The sequence below is a fragment of the Falco peregrinus genome, chromosome 4 (genome assembly GCF_023634155.1).
Source record: "Falco peregrinus isolate bFalPer1 chromosome 4, bFalPer1.pri, whole genome shotgun sequence".
In the NCBI taxonomy this organism is placed as follows: Eukaryota; Metazoa; Chordata; class Aves; order Falconiformes; family Falconidae; genus Falco; species Falco peregrinus.
The window spans coordinates 8,072,650-8,088,229 of record NC_073724.1 but is presented as its reverse complement, the minus strand read 5'-3'; positions in this window follow the sequence as shown (position 1 = coordinate 8,088,229).

Genomic DNA, 15,580 nt, shown 5'->3' with positions numbered 1-15,580 from the left:
GCATATTTGGAGCATGCTTTAATTTCAGTCTGGAAAAGCTCTTCCGTTTCGATGGATCAAAGTGGAAGTGTGCAATACCTTCTGGCACTGACTTTACCTTTTTACCAAAGGCTGGTTCCCTCTGAAAAACCTCTCTCCTGCTTTCTGTGCCTGGCTGCTGTTCTCAACAGAAAGGTCTGTCCTCTGCGGTACTGTAGGGGGCATCTTACACTGTAGAAGATGAGCGTTATATGATGTAGTAATTGGTTTCATTTTGCACTGTACAGCACAGCCTTTGTTTGGGTAGCATTTTGATTTAAACAGTAATCTAGGTCTGCTGCACAAATAAATTATTCAAGACCGAGGGGCAGAATATGGTTCTGTAACAAGCCTGAGCCAAACCATCTTGATAGTGAGTTTTGACCCTTCTGGGAAAGGGTTAAGTGGGTTCTGCTGACTCATTGAGGTAGGTGGCTTATTAGTTCACTTGTGTAAAAGGGAGATAAAAATGGTTTGCTGGGGAGAGGCCATCTAAGATGCTGGCTGAGCAGTCATAAGGGAGAAGCCTTAGAAAGAGCTGAACTTTATTTTCTTATTGCTTATATCCTTGTTAATAAAGCCAAACCCCCAAAGCAATAAGGGGGTGGGGATCATTTTGGACTCTATTCAGTGTACGGCCTGTGCTTGAAAGTGAGATGGGAAAGGCTCCAGCTCGCAGGTATAAATTACATGAAACAGTGACATAAAGACCTTGCATGGTGAAAATATTAAAGCATTCAGTCATAAGACCAATAACCAGGAGAGACAGAAATGGAGAGGTTGAAGGCAGGCTAGAAAGTCAGGTTTTAAGATGAGAATTTAGCAGGAGACAGGGAATCGCTGAAAGGGGATAGGTCTGCACAGACTGTTTCAGGTGACCAGAGCTGCAGAGTGAATGTTTTTTTCAGCAGCGACACTGGTCTGATGCTAGATTAAAGGAGTAAGTACCCAAATTTATCTAGGAAGGATTTTTCAGCAAAGATGCGCTGGGACTGGTGTTTTTGCTCAGCCTCAGTTTGCTGCTGTAGGCAGAAGGGGTTCTTTTGGCGTTGTATAGTGGAAGGTGAAAGTGCAAGGAGCATTCATACAGTCAGTTAAGAATATAAACACAGGGACATCAGAAAGGCTGTACAGGGTCAGACCAAAGGTCCATCTGGCTCAATATCCTGTCTCTGACAGAGAACAACGGTGAATACCTAGGGAAGAATACAAGAGCAGTGATAGAAGTGATATTTCCCCAGCATGATCTCTTCCAGCTTCTAATCATTTGCAACTCAAGGACTTCCTGAGCCAGATGTGATATTTTTGTATTTAATAGCCCTTGATAGATTTTCCTTCTGTGGAGGTGCCTAGTCATTTTTGAGTTATAGCCATTATAGCCTTGTACCCGCTAGCCTCTGTGATCTCTTGCAGCAAGAAGTCCCACAACTTACTCTACCCTGAATACTAAGCCATCTCCTTTTTGTCTGTTCTGAACCCACTGCCACCAGCCTCCTTTAATGCCAGATAATCTCTAGTTAGGATCTACATGCCCCACAAGATTTTACTCCCCTCTATCGTTATGCCCCATCCTTAACTCTCTGTTTTTCAGCCCAAGTTACTCATTCCTGATATGCGACCTGCTCCATGTCTCTGATTATCCTGGCCATTCTTCTCCAAACCCTTTCCAGTTCTACTTTGAGATAAGGGACCAAATCCTCACACAGCTTGCAGGGTGCAGGCGTGGCAGGGATTTATCCTGTGGCATAATGGCGTTCTTGCTTCTGTTCTCTGTTCCTTCCCGATCAACTCCTAACAGTTTGCATGGGGGTTTTCTGGCTGTTGCTGAGCACCATGGTGATATTTTCGTGGAACTATTTTATTATGTACAAAATATGTTGTTGCTGGATGGCAACGGTCAGCTCTGAGATCATAATTTTATATGTTTTCTTATGTGTAATGCTTTGCATTTATTAGCCTTAAATTTCATCTGCCATCTCAGTGCTCAGTCTCTCAGTTTCATTAAGTCCTTCTGGGTTTTTTCCACAGCCAGCCTCTCTTTTCTACTACTATATTTCCTTAATGTCCTTTGAACAGTGTGGAAACTCGGAGTATGTGGGAAGCAGAGAAGTTAAGGAGGGATACATGAGAGAGAAACCCATTTGTTGTTGGTCTGGGTGAAGTAAGAAGTGAATGATGAAAGCTGGAGAGCGAGGAAGTAAGAAGTGTTCAAAAAGAGATCTGAAGACGATAGGCAAATTAAGAAGGGGCCCTACAGCAGAGGGAGACAGTAAGATACATATGTCAGCCAAAAAGGCTAATGCAAAATATTAGTATGTTTAGATGTACAAAAATCCAGGGAAAGGTTACAGGGCAACCTCTGTGGGAAGGAAGAGGACGGTGGGATTTACAGAAATTACAGATCTGAGAGAAATGTGAAGGGGACTGTGAGAAATGGAAGGGGTGAGAGACATTAGTGGGACACAGATGATAAAATGATATCTGTTCTAGACTAGGAATTCAGTGTGGTAGAAGCAAGTTTGGAAGAAGTGGAAATGTGCCAGAAGTAAGTTATTCCTAGTGTAACAGCTGCATTCTGCATGGCAATACCGAGAGGTGTGGGGCCATGGCCCATTTCCCTGCATCTAGGATTTTCAGGGCAATTTGATTTATTGTGTGCGGCACTAGTTTAGATTGGGTAATTTTAAAAGCGGTTTAGCACCATTTCCTTCTTTTACAGCTCCTTGAGAAATGCTTACGCATTAGCTGTAGTGGTGAGCTAGGTGAATTATGAGACAAAAAGTTTTACTTGGGGATGGTTATGTTGCATTGCCTGCCTTTCCTTAAAGGGTTTAGCTGTAATACATTCAATATAGACATTATAACATGAAAACACGGTATCCATGACCTTCCTAAATTTATAGACAATCCAACAGAGGTGCAGAAAGCATGTGATTAATACAGTCTAGGGCTCGGAAACAGACACTGCATGCTCACGTACTCCAGCAAAATCTCTTTGAGAGTTACCTACCTGTTCTCAGGAATTTCACTTGTCATTTAGAAAAATGACAGTGGGTTAAATGTCTGGATGTTCTAATTGTGAAGAAAACCTCCAAAATTGGAGCTATGTGTAACAAACAACAGTTCTCCAGAGAGGTGGGAGCATAGCTCTAAATGTGAGTTGCCCCAGTGGTCTCAGCAAGGTGCTAACTTACTTGCTTAGGAGTAATAATTTAAATGCCAGTAAGATTTGTTACATTGTTCTTCATATAAAAAAAATGGAGAAAGGTTCAAAGTACATGTATTTAGGTTGTGTACTGCCAATACCAGCATAATCTACTTAAATGAACACCCTGTCATTTTGGCTACCCCTAGGAACAGAAAATTTTTGGACATGGAAGAATCTTATCCTTTTTTTTCCCCCCTAGACTGCCTTTTGTTCTTGAGCACATTTAAATGTGTTCAGGAGCTGGTTTAATGCTCTTCCATCTATCCCCCTGTTACAACCGTTCAGTAGCTTCTAAGCTCAGTGTTTTCCTAGGACTGCAGTTCCCCTGCGGCAGGGTGCACACACACGTACACACAAGCACACAAACATAAAGGAAAAACATTGTGACTCGTAAAAGCAGGTTTTTCCAAAAAATATGAGTTCAGTTCTTCCCGGGACCAACAAGTTAAAGTAGATGTTGGGATGTCTGTGCCAAGCTATCCAGGAGTGGCAACGTGAAAAGTGTCCTAGAGAGCAGAAGTGACATCATGTCTCTGTTTTCAACTTTCCTCTCTGAACTGCGTTTCAAAGATTTTTATTTGCATGTATCTTTAACATACGCAAATGTAATCCTTGCACAAGAGCGTAACTGTTTTCACATATGATTCATACGTGCAGGCGGATTGGTTTACTTTTAGCTAAGATATGTATGCCCTGGAAAACACCCATGGGTATAACGGAAAACTAGCTTCATTGTTAACTCTGGAGAAAACAATGTCTCTACATAATCAATCAATCAATCAATCAATCAATTGCTTATTTTTTTCCAGTGCACCCTTCATGCCAACATGCCTGAATGCTTTACGGTCATTAAATTAAATCAAAGAACACACCACAGAATGGACAAGGCCAGATCAATAAATCTTAAAACCTGATTCGAACTTACCAAGGACTCTGCACAAGTAACCATGAAAGGAAGGATGTCTCCAGTCAGAAGGGCATGTGTGCGGGCATAAAACTGAACCAAGCCATAGGTGATACTAGTTAGAAGACAGAAACATTTAAAGGAACTGATAATTTTTACAGCATGACCCAACTTCTAACAGCATCTACCTGGAGCTCAGTGACTTCTGAGGTATTAGAAAATAACCATGGAGGCAAAAACTGTTTGCAACTGGCCAGACAGCTGTATGCTTCAGGTCACGTCCTGCCAGGACCATGCCTAATTTTAGAGATTTGGCTCTTTGTGATCTCTCCATTTGACTATTGCAGGGCACCATATCAAAGAGAGATGCTGCACACACAGCAGCTGGTATTAAACAAAAAAAAAAAACCATAAGAAAGTCACACACATTGTGTGACTGGTCTGTCTTCACGGACTATCCCAGCAGTTTAATCTTTGCAATGACTCCATACTGAACTCAGATCCAGTTGAAAGCCGTCCATGAGTTTGGCAGAACATCTCTCCCTCCTCGCTTGAGAAGAGAGCTTTATGAAACCACAATAGCCTTTATGAAACTGCCAATTAATGGGGGGCTTTGTACATGTTGCTCATAGAAGTTTCCTGGTAGCTGTCATAACCTATGAAGGTTCATTCCCAGAGCAGATAAAATGACCGCAGGCCTAACTACATTCAAACCCAAATGCTAAACCCAAATTCTTCAACTTAAACTTCCCTCCCTCAATAATTTTGCAAGGCATGTGCTCTTTAGTCTGTGAATTGGATCAAAAGTATTGCCTAGAGGCAAAGGGTCAGAGGAGATTCCACGTATGAAAAGCAGGAGGCCCTCAAAAAGGTGCAACCTCAGTTGCTGAACAGACACCACAAATAGGATGGATAAAAGCCCACATGAGACTCTGGTATGTGAGCAAGCAGAAGCTGACAGTTGCCCCTCAGGAATACAGTATAAAGCTTTCAGTTCTGCAGGAGACGTGATCTGAAAGCCGGCTTCCTGAGAGCAATCACACCTGAACTGTTGCATGGGGCTGCAGTTGCATAATTTAATAGTTGTCATGTTTCATCCCAAGGTGAGTGTTCCTGGTGGTAGTGTACATATAAAATTTGTAAGTCATTAGGGATAAAAGGGTCTATGCAAGAAAAGGTCAGACATTATCTTCATGACTGGCAGAAGGGGTCCGTATTAAAACAAAGAAAGTGTTTGATTTTCTTTTGAACATGGGCAGATGATTCAGACCCCCGTGCCCTTCATATGCTCTGTCTCTCCCCTTCCCATCTCCTCTCTTTTGAAACAGATTTAAGTCCATCTACTTTTATATTTTCAAACCAAACCCATAAAAGGGCCATAAATATCATGACTCGCTAAAATGAAAGCTGTTTTCTTCTCCTCCCAGGAGACTCCTGCCTGAGAGAAAGACAGAAAGAGTTCACCTCTTTGAAAATTTCCTCCTCTGTTGAAGTAAAGCTGGTATCTAAGAGCAGTCTTCAAGGCTTTGTTCTTATCATCTTGACCTGGCTTTGTACCTGCTTCTCTCTGTGTTGCTTGTGGAAGTGTGAAGGACGGGGCTAGGGGAAGGAGTTTTGGCTATCACTGGCGGAGCAAGGGTCATGCGTGGAAAGGGATTTCATTGTGGTTTCAGAAAATGTTATAAACTCAGTGCACAGGCAAAAAGAATGAAGAAACTCATTCCCCTCCTGGATCAGACCTGTGATCCACCCCTTCTGTCTCTGATGTTGGCCAGCACCAGGTGCATCTCAGAAGGTATAAAGAAAGTTTAAGTGGGTAATTATGGAATAACCTGCCCTGAGTAAAATTTTTCCCCCACCTGGCCCAAAGCTCTCCTTCATCTCTCTTCCTTGGTTAGAGTTCAAGTCTATGCCCTGAAGCACGATGGCTTCTCTCCCTTCCAAACTGCTTTTCATCCTGGCCTGTCTAATGTAACTGCCTATGACAGTGATGGGATGTATAGGGCTTGTCCATTGAGAGTCTGTGACAGATCACAGCCTTATTGGAAAGAGAGGCAGAGAGGTGAAGAGAAGGCAAGGGAGGAGAGCATAAACTCAGATGAAATATCCATCAGGAAGATGGAAAGAAGAGTGAGTGCCTGAGAAACTAATTGCTGCCTGCTGTTCTGGGCTGTGGAGATAGCTTGCAAGTGGGCATTTTGGCTTTTCAGAGATTTCAGCCTGGAGCATGCTAGGAAAGCCAGCTCTTGGTTGAAACTACTGTTCAATACTTTTCCCAACATATATTTAAAAAAACAAAAAACAAAAAACACAAAAACCACCACCAAAAAACCCTGTAGAAGTATGAGAGTAGTTCTGAGAAAACTATTCTATCATACTCTGAGGGAGCTTTTTCTTCCACTGAAATTCACTGCTCATTTCTGAAAAGGTATTGGAGGAATCTGGGGCTACTGGACATTGAACACTGATGAAAATCGGGCTGTTTTTCTACTGCCTGAAAAGGATTTAGGAACCTAAATTCAGATATTCTTGTCTAGGTCCTCATCCTTATACTCCTGGAGCATATCAGAAAGTGTCGTGGAGGTTACCAGCTTCTGTGGGTTCATTTGATCATTGTGTCATGCATCAACATGTATGTGACACAATGCCAGATGTCCCAATGTAAAGGTGGGAATTGTCCGACAAAGCTTCTTGACTTTTTGGATGTTATCAACATTACCTCTGGTGGTAGCACTTTATGCTAGAAATTATTAACAAATTTCCAGGGAATGCTTAGTGTCCTTTCTAGACGGATACTTTCTGTAGTACGTAGACTGAATGACAGCTTTCTCTTATTTGTCCAGGAGTGCAACAGTTCCCAGGGAGAAGGAAAGAAGACCTAGGTCTTGGATCATATCCAAGCCTCAGTAATGATTAGTTTCATTCCCACAGTATCCAGTTTCCCAAATTCCTTTCCTGCAAAAAGTACTGCAAAGTGATCCAGCATTTTCCAATCGACGGGTGTTGCAATCTCACCTGATCTCCTGGATGCCACACTGAGGTGTTCAAAGCATCCCACGGGTATTTGTTCGGCACAGGGGATTGTTCATTAAGAAAATTGACTGTATCATTTATACTGGGAACAGCTGCAGCGAGCAGTTGTGGCAGTGTTCAAGGCTCTGTAATCTTCTGTTAGTCGCCACTTGCCATGAAGTTTCTTTGCTGGCCATAAAGGAGAATTGTAGGGGAAATGAGACGTGACAATGATTTCCCATTCTTCCAGCTCCTTTATCAATTCAGTAACAGGACATAGCATCAGAAGGTAATTTGTATTGTGGAATATTCACTAGCTTGCTATGGGGTAAGGGAGCAGCTGTTTGCCACAGATTAAGTCAGGGGATGCATTTGTAGGAGGTAAACTGTGGGGCAAAGAGGGTGATGCCCCTATTTCCCATTTTCCCCACGGTCCACCCACGACTGACCCTTCAACACATCCATATTCAATATATTACAGGAACCTAAAAGTAAGGTTAGGTGGATTGTCTATCCATTAGACAGGATTAGTTTAGCCTGACCAGTGGGTGGTTAGTGATTTTCCCATTAACGCCTACAATAGAAACTAACTGCTTGCTAAGCGGAGGCTGTCCTTTACAAGTGTCCTTACCTACTCTCAGTTTTTGGGCTCCTGTGTCAACAAGGAGTGTTGTAAGGTAGGAATCGTCACCTCGGGACTGGGATCCTCAGCAGTGGGAGTCGTGGCCGCCAGCACTGCCTCTGAACCAAGCCTCCAGCCTGGCTTCCTGCGTATTTGCAGTCTAGGTTTAGTGCTGATAGGTTTGGGTGTACCCCTGCGCTCACATCCCTTGCATTCTCTGGCTCCCTGTCATCCTTCTAAACCGAGTGGTGTCACCCCATCTCCGGACACAGGTCCCGGAGGGCTACCATGAGAAATGAGTGAGGGGAACCCATCCAGCTGCCGCAGAAGGGGAGCTGGCAGCCCATTGAACTGACTAGGAGAGCGCCTTCTCTAAACACATTTCCCATCATCTCTTACGCTCAGTAGTAACTGAGGGTGTTTCCCAGTTTCCCCTTTATGCTTTTTTTTTGTCTTTTGCATGGAGACAGGCTGGCTCTTTTACCTTTAGTTTAGCTGAGGTTCTGCCACAGTTTTAATCCCGTAAGCCATATAGCAGTAAACCTGCTGGCATACACTGAAGGACCTCTTTGAAAGGAATACCATTTAAGCCCATCTTAATGGTGAAAGCTAAATATTTCCACACCCCCTCAGCTCCCTTTATTACAGGTCAGAAGCGTACAGCAACCCAAATCACCTGCCAGGGATGCAGCTCTGTGGAAAGGGGTTGTCCAGCCCCCGGGGCAACGGGTGCTGGTCCTTCTAGTTGAGCTAAAATCAGTATTCCTGGACCTAATGCCAGCGATTGAGCTTCAGCTGGCACAAGGTGGAGGTGGTTGGCTCTGGCTGTCCAGATCCATGCTAGCCCGTCCACAGGTGTTTCCCCTGGGTTAGCTCGGTGTCTCTCCCCCAGACCTCGTAACTCTAGGGCGGCAAAACCCTCAGGAGTTTTGGAGGGAGGGTGGGGGTTGTGTCCCACCGTGTGGTGGCTCTGTCTGCTTGTTTGGATCTGCTTGTTTCCAGGTAGCCCCATCCCCACCAGCATCATACATGGCACAACGCGCTTTAATCGGGTCTACCATAGTAGCTTCCAACAGCTGCCTCCTGCGCTCTTCAGCTTCTGCAGTTATCTGGGGCTGAAGTTTTGACTCAGGCAGTCTGTTTTGCATTTCTGATTGCTTACGCCTTACTTCCCAAGTATTTTTTCCATTTTTCTTTTCTCATTTTCCTTTTTCAACTCATCAATCATATCCGTTGCTGCCTAGTAGCTCGCACATTGCGTCTTTCCTTTTTCCCTTCTATAACTCACAAGAAGCCTGCCATCTGACAAACTCCTGCCAAATACGACCAGCGTCCATGCAGTGGCCCTTGACCCAGGATAAATCCCACTTGGGAATTTGCGATACTTTTCTCAAATTTTTCTCCCAGTTGTTGCCTCTCAGTGTCTAGTTTTTCATGGCACAGACACACAGATATTTTCACCCTCATGCAAAACCAATTGCTTCAACAGGCATGGCAAAGCACCTTGTGCTTGCCAACAGAATGCATCCAAAAGAAATCCTGCTTCTGACACAACAAAAGGCCGAGGTCTGTTTGGCTCTCTCAGATTTACAGGAAACTGCCAGACAAAAGATGGATGATGGTTGCAGGTGACAGCAATTTGCAGGTGATCCTGGCTGCATAATGACCCTTCAGCCCTTCCTGGGCCTGTCCTGCCTACCTGGTGCCCTGGCTTTGACCTAATGGTGCTGCTCCCAGCACACATCAGGCTGGAGCGTGAGCTGGGTTAGCTGGAATCTAAGCAGGAGTTGAGTGAACAGTCACAGAAAGGCCTGGGTCTCAAACAAAACAAAAACACGCAAGTAAGGGGTTATTATTATTTATCAGGGAATGTAGTGATAGGACAAGTGGTAACTGTTTTAAGCTGAAAGGTAGATTTAGATCAGATATTAGGAAGAAATTCTTTCCTGTGAGGGTGGTGAGGCACTGGCCCAGGCTGCCCAGAGCAGCTGTGGCTGCCCCATCCCTGGCAGTGCTCAGGGCCAGGCTGGACGGGGCTTGGAGCGACCTGGTCCGGTGGGAGGTGTCCCTGCCCCTGGCAGGGGGTGGAACGAGATGGTCTTCATGGTCCCTTCCAACCCCAACCATTCCGTGATTTTATGAAGGAAACTAGTATGTTACACCTCATTTAAGCTCATTATTCCTTCACAACAAAGAGGAATCACAGTTGTGAGATAGTATCATACTGTTTAGAACAGAAAACACTGCTGTCTCTTTGAAAGTGTTTCTGTTGCTAACTCCCATTGATATGGAGAAATGGTGTGAAATAGGGACAATGGACATCGATTGTGATTGTCTATGTCTGCTCAAGGAATGTGGGTATGGTGACTGGTCATGGGTGCGGTGTCTGGTCACAGCCACACAGCTTTGAGGAGACACCTACCCTTCTTCCTCTAACAAAGGGGCTATTTATAAAAAGGATGAGAAAAGGATGAGAGACATTTCAACGTTATCTAGAGGGAGGGAGTGCCAAGTCTCCTTGCTGGAGAAGATCAGATGGTCACAAGGACATGAATCACCTACAAACCTGCAAGACCACCACATTCCAGGCAAAGGACTGATAAGCTAATTAACATATGAAGCGAGAGTAAGCGGGTTTAGGTAACGAATATGTATAGGCGTTAATTGAATATTCATTTGTTTTATTGTATAAATGTGAGCTGGTTCGTCCCTTCGGGCATGCATGCTTGTGGAGGAGCGGTCCCCCGTGCATCTGCGCGCAATAAACATACCTACTTTATAACTTTCGAGTTATAGAGTTTAATTCCATACGTCACCATGGATCAACTTAGTAAACCATCATTTAGTTCTGCATGCGTCCCTCTTAACGCTGGGGAGCAATACTGTTTTTCCCATAGGCTCGCTGGAGAGGCAGCTGGGACATTGCTTTCCAGCAGATCTGGGCAGAATTTTGTGTCTTCTGCTTTCTCAGGTGACTGATGCCCAGGCCTTCCCAGTGCTGGCTAGCAGATTTTATCCCCCCCCACTGGCTACAAGAGCTGCTAGAAAGCCAGGGGTTTAGTGCTGGCTAGTTCTGATGCCAGATTTTCTCTGGTGAGCAGATACTTGGGTGATATTTTTGCTCAAACAATCTAACAGGCAATCTGTAACATGGCAGAGCTGTTACCTTTTTAAACTGCCATTTACAAATTCCAGACATCTAAGTGTTTTCTTCTAATCCCGTCACACGGTGCCACTGCCTGGTATGGATGGGGTGATAACAATATTGTTTCAATGAACTGACCTCATACACGTGTCCACAGCCTGGTCTGATGACAGTTACACACTGTAAAATAATCTCTCACCTCACTGCCAAATGTCTCTTCTGTCTACAATTAAGTCCCCTTTATAATTCCTTTTTTTTTTTTTTTGCCATGTTTACAAGAATATAGTAATTGCAAGTGTATAGAAACTGTAAATAACTCGCCTGTTATTTTTCCTAGTTACCTTTCTCCTCTCTCCTTCATTTATGAATGCCTTGGAGAAGAGATCATCCTTGTTTAGAGCTTGAAAATGCATTAGCTCTTAGGGGAAGCTACAGTAAATAAAAAAATGTTTTTTCACTAAAAAAAAATAAATAGAGCCATGTTATAACCTGATTTGGTGTGATTATACTGTAAATAGGCCATAAACAGTCAAAGGGAAAATAAGCCACAATATTCACACCACTGAGAGACTGTCTAGTGGTAATCACTGTTCTTCCCTGCTGTTCAAGTATTTTCCAAGTGTCCCCAAAACTGCATTGGCAGCAGAATGCGGCCCAATCCAAGGGCTTTAATGCTACTGCTAAGAAGAAATTCTTTTTCTCCAAGAAATTTTCAGTGAAATAGTCTGTATTTTGCAAAAAAAATCATAGCTATTCACTGCAAAAACACTAGAAAAAGGCAGAGACTATCACAAATGTTTCTGACAAGTCAGTTTTAAAACATTTAGTCCAGTTAAGGAAGAAGTATAAATGTTGAATTTCAAAACTAGGCATTTTCTGTCCGAAGATGCTGAAGAATTTTTCAGTGTTGGTTGCTGAAATTAACAGGAAACGTAACCTCCATTTTATACATCGGGAAATAGGAACAGAAATGTGTTTGCCTTAAGCTCCTATTTTTCCTTTTCCCCAAAAACTGTTACACTTTCCATGCCACACAGAGAACTGGAGTTTTAAACTGGTGTTTTAGCTTAACTTTAAGACCACACACCTTCCTCACAAACAGCGTGGCCACCTCTGCTTGTTGTAATGCTACTGCTAGGGAGGAGGTCTGCCAGAGAACCTTGATGCAGGGAGGCAGCATGCTTTTCCTGCCCTTTATGGAGAGTCTTTTTTTGCCCGATATCCATGCTTCAACACCTCCAAATATTTGCTCTTTTATGACCTTTTATTTCTCAGCATCTTTTTGAGCTTAATAATAGCTAAGGATATAGCTATTTACTGTTACTCCATTAATATCCAGAGGTCTTAACTAGCACCAGGACCCCGTTTGCAGTACACACTGCATGCAGCGTAATTCAAGATGTTCTCACCCTTAAAAGACTTACACACTAAATGAATGAAACACACCCTGGCTGGGAGAAAGCAATTGCATCTGTCAGTGTATTTCAGACCCAGAAACTGAGCCCAGCGTTGTACACAAATACTGCAGCAGAGGAAGTCTGCAGAAAATTTCCAAAGATCAGGTGAAATTCTGCTTGCTAACAAAGTCATTCTCCTCAAGCAATCACTCAGCTCTATGTGGCAGAATTAAATACCCACTGGCCTCCAAAGAGCACAAGCATCACTCTCTGAAGTGGTGATCAAGGCATTCGCCTGAGAGGGACAGACACGTGTTTCAGGCCTTTTCCCAGAGAGCATGTGATGTGAAAGAGTTAAGTGTTCACCAGTGCAGGCTTTTCCCCTCTCAAGTCATGGCTCATGACTGCTAACCTGCGAAGTTGTGCCGTGTCTTTCTGGCCCAAAGAATACTTAATTCAAAAGGAAGCAGTTGATGTGGGACTCTCTCACTCCAAGTACCCAACAGCACAGAGAAAGAGCCTGATTCTTCCCTGGCACAGGGATTCAGGTTCTCTCAGTGAGTTAAAGTGCTGTCTCGGCCTGAACGCTGTGCTACTGAGCTGACAAAGGCCACTCTGCTTTTTGTCACCTCCTGCTTGTAGGCTACGTCTTGTCTGTGGATAAGGTTGGTGTAAGAACCGAAGGTAACTTCAGGGCTGTGAGCACAGGCTGGAAAGAAGTGCTTCGTTGCAGTTTGATGTTTACCCATTATAATCCAGTATAATTGCAGGCTGCTGCCAGAACTGGTGGTCCCATCTCCCTTGGCTTGCCTTTCCAGCCCCAGGAAGCACACCAACATCACATTTCTTACATCAGAACTAGCAACGGTGTGGGTATGGGGCTTGTCAGATCAACTTGTTGATTTGACAGAAAATCTATCTTTGTTTAGAGGTGGGCACCTGGTGATAATGACTACCCTGTGGCCACTCAAACAGCCATCTCCAAGAAGAAGGGGTCAGCAGGACTCTACCTCAGTGGGAGTCCTCAACAGTGTAAAACTCCACCTTAAGACTGGAGCAGACCCGGTCTTTCGCATTTCTTACTCATTTTCTGAAGATTCCCTATTCATTGTGGTGGTGTTAGGCCAGTTACGTAAGGAAGCCAGGTTCCTAACAGAGAACTGCAGGACTGGTAGGCAGGCAAGTCCCTAGAAGCTAGATACGCTGCACTGAATGTTACAGTGCTTAGATCATCTTTCGGATCTGGGTCACACTGTAATGGTGCAGGTGGTTTCAAATATAAATGCAGGCCGTCACATGGATGGGACATACATTCCTGGCAAAACTGGGAGCTTTACCTATGTTTTTCTGTTTGAGAAATGATTCATAAACCATCGGATTGGTTCTGGCTCCGTGTGGCAGTTTGCACTCGAGCATGCAGCAGCCTTTTAGCCGAAAGCTAGGTTAAATCACCCCCTGAAAGTACAAGCCTTCCTTAGCATTTGACACTTCCTCAGCATTTAACAGCAAAAGTCAGCAAAGCGCCAGCTTTTATTTTTGCTTTGTCCTACTCATTCTCCCAAGGCTCAAAAGATTGCAAATGCCTCTGGAGTATCAAAGCTTCAAATCTAATGGAGACTGGCTATTATTCCTTTCAGCCATGAGCATGGCAGTCGCAGAGATGCGATGAATGCTCCCTATCCAGATAATTTAAAACCTGTGTTTAGAATTAATTCTGTCACTTTTTAACCTGACTTTTTAGTTTGGAAAGTAGTCAGCTGACAACACAGGGCAACGCAGTGCTCTGTGCATCTGCTGGCCTTGTGCGTGCATGATGAGAGATCATCTTGTAAGATCAGGGTGCTTGCTGGAATGGGAGGGCTCTTTTTTTAGTGAGATGAGCCAACTGGCAGAAGAACCTGCTCTGAGGCAAATGTCTTGCCAAGATTTATGCAGGCAGTGACAACATTAGAAAGATACTGCATGTGGCACCTTACAGTGGACACATGAAGAGTCTTCCTGTTTCCTTATTCTACCACGTGGACTGAGTTACACACTCTAAAAACCATGTTCCTTGCACGAAGGAGCAGAATAAAATACTGTTTGGCTTAAATCTATTCCTCCTTGTGAATGTAAATTAAATCTGTTCTTTGATTTAAAGAATCACTTTGCCAATATACAAGCGAGCGGAGGTTATCTTTATTCGGCAGCGCTGGGTGCATGGGGGATCGCTCCACCAAAGTCATGCACACCGAGGGAACCTTTCAGCCCCCTCTTTATACAAGTCATTCATGTCTATTCATTACCTTTCCGGGAACTCATTAACATATCTCGCACCTGGACAATTAGCACAACATTCCCTATGTCACCCGTTCAAGGATTTAGTACATCTTCAAGTTAACAATATTAACATATCTCCTGCCTGGACAATTAGCACACTCCCTATGTCACCCATTCTAGGATTTAGTACATGCTCAAGTTAACAATAAGGGTCTCCTCAGACAAACATGAGCACATGGTTCTTTAAATAAATCATATATGGCCCATTATTCATCTTCTTCAAATTTCTTTTGTTCCGTTGCTTTAATCTTTGTGGAATTTTTCCTTGGTGACTTCTCTGTCATCAGTCTGGCCCTGACAGGTAAAAATCATAAACCCTTCCAACATCATAAGCTCAAGGAACATGCCCTTGGTATCGCCCTGCCTTGGGACAATGTGGAGTTACGGAACCCCAACCAAAGTGCACTGGTACACTGAATTTTCCTACCCTCTTCTGCAAAACTATTTTTGGGAAAGTTGTGAATCTAGGCCAGAGAAACTGGATTCGTAACACCCACTATTTAAATCTCTCATTCAGGTTCTTTCCTTGCAGCGGGAGCTGACATCCTGTCAGTTGACAGCGCTATGCCAGTTTGTTGCACCAGAAGACCTGGCCTTTTCTTTCCTCCCATCTCCTGAGCTCGGCTGCTCCCATTATATGAACCCTGGCTCACTCCTGTCCTTAATAAAATCTCCAGGCTCCATATGCTCCCTCAGCCTCCTTTTGATTAGTGCTCCCAGAGTCTTCCTCACTGCTGACGTCGAGTGCATGCACAGCTCTGTAATTTCCCGACAGCCCTTTTCAAACACAGGCTTTTAATCAGGTGTTCTGTTTTACCGGCACTTCCTCCTCTCACAGAGTGCCTTTGAAGGGAGGCCTCCAGTAGTGGTGGGGTTCCTTCTCCGATGCCCTTTTTTGTTGTTTCCATACAGGATTCTAGGACAGAAATTCGTAGCTTTTCAGATGCTCTGATTT